The following is a 541-nucleotide window of genomic DNA, read 5'->3' as shown; positions in this document are numbered from 1 at the left end:
AAAAAAAAAAAAAAAAGAAAAGAAAGACACCTAAGTCAGAGTCTGGTGGAGGCAAAGGTCAGGAGCAGGGAGACTTCCCAAAGGGTCTCAGAAAGCCCTCTTATGAGTCTCTCATTCATAATGAAACCACGAAGGTACTGAGAACTCACTATATGCCAAGTGCTGAGCAAAGTTCTCTTCATAAATTATCCCATTGGACTCTAGGTAGAGTGAATCTACCCTAGGATCCCTGTGGGGCTGCTCACTCTCTTGTCCCTTTCCCCAAGAAGGAAAAGAAAGTCCCAGTGGCCCATGGACCCCAGGAAACAACATAGCAGTTTGGCATCTCTGGAGCATGCCCAGCTGGCGTGGTAGAGGTTGTCCAACCCAGATGACGCTTCCCTGTGTTACATTCTGGTAGCTTCTTCTCGCTCCAGGACAGGCTTTTCCAGGGCTAAGGGAGGGGGTATGCTGGAAGATCCATCTTCTGACTCTCCTTGGTCTGCACAGAGCATCCCTCTGGCTGACCTCCCTGCCTGTTCCTCAGTCCCAGACCTAAGAT

Source organism: Suricata suricatta, chromosome 1 (genome assembly GCF_006229205.1).
Source record: "Suricata suricatta isolate VVHF042 chromosome 1, meerkat_22Aug2017_6uvM2_HiC, whole genome shotgun sequence".
Taxonomy (NCBI): domain Eukaryota; kingdom Metazoa; phylum Chordata; class Mammalia; order Carnivora; family Herpestidae; genus Suricata; species Suricata suricatta.
This window is presented reverse-complemented; position numbering follows the sequence as displayed.